Here is a 1,383-nt window from a genome sequence, read left to right as displayed (position 1 = left end):
TAATTAGACTGAATGAATGAATGAATGAATTTTTATGAAGGAGGAAAACGTTGTAGAGAATTCAGAAAACCATTCATTTGGACAAATAGAGCTGTTTTCAATGAAAACAGGGAGATGGAAGCAAAAGGAATTTGTAAAAGCAACTTTCATAAATCAGAATCCAGGAATCCTGTTTGGAGTTTTCATCTGAAATGATCAGTCTTAGCATCCATAGCTAGTAATCCCTCATTTTCAAACATGCAGCTTCTGATGATGAAGTGTGACTGCAGGGTCAATGGGAGAGTGATTCTCAATTCTATTTGCATGCACATAAAACTTGTTCTACACTGCACTGGTGCGTTTGCCCCATAGGGATCCCATCTCTGTTTTCTAGACTGCCGTTTGGCATTCTGATCTTCATGAAGCTCCTGGACTGTAAACTCGTTGTGGGCCAGAATGTGTCAGTTATATTGTTACATTGTACTCTCCCAACAGCTTAGTTCAGTGCTCTGCACAAAGTGCTCAATAAATATGATTGATGGATTAAGAAGAGCAACCTTATTCCTGATTGCTACCTTCCTGAGTCTTTTGCTGCCGTAGCACATTGCTTGAGACTGGGCTGCACTGGATCTTTAAATCATTTGCTCTGCTCTCTCTGCTTGCAGGGACAGGGTGGGGGTTTTTAGTTCACCATGCAGCAGCTACAAGGGTATCCTGAAAAAGGGATGGACACCCTGGTTGGATAACTGCAGGGAATATAGAGTTCACAACAAGGGAAATGATAATTATGATGATGCATGTGTGCTTTTATGTTTAACTCTAGAGAAAAGGTGACTGTCAAATGAGGACAAGAAAGTTATGACTAAAATTGCAGAAGGGCTCTGACCAGTCTTTTGACTGCTGGAAATCAATCTGGCCTCCAACTAGAGGGAAAGAAATTGGGGAATTACTGGGCTTGGAAAATGTTTCTTCCGGGAGAAAATCCTATTTAAATGGATTTGAATTACATCTCAAAAGGTCTATGCTGGTGTCAACTGCCGTTAACACGGAGGATACTTTGCCCGTCTCTCATTTCATTACATGATGCATCAAATTCTGAGACTCTTGTTTATGATCAATAACTAATTTCCACTAAGAACACTAAAAGGTTATCACCTGCCCGCTCTCAGTAATCAAGATTTATAGGTTCGTGAGTCATCCCTACGCAAATCAGTCAATGGGCTCATCAGGTTTCTGAAGCACTTGCTGGCTTGGCAGGTGAATCAGTGCCTTCTTACTAATGGAGGTCTGGGTTAACGTTTTAGTCTGGGTCAAGCCTGAAAGCCAGCATGAAGATCACATTGGTGCACTTCATATGTTATCCTGCAGTCCCGCTCACTTAGATTGATAACAAGCAAAGATGCA

Source organism: Tachyglossus aculeatus, chromosome X4 (genome assembly GCF_015852505.1).
Source record: "Tachyglossus aculeatus isolate mTacAcu1 chromosome X4, mTacAcu1.pri, whole genome shotgun sequence".
Classification (NCBI taxonomy): domain Eukaryota; kingdom Metazoa; phylum Chordata; class Mammalia; order Monotremata; family Tachyglossidae; genus Tachyglossus; species Tachyglossus aculeatus.
The sequence above is the reverse complement of the archived record's forward strand: the minus strand, read 5'-3'. Positions refer to the sequence as shown.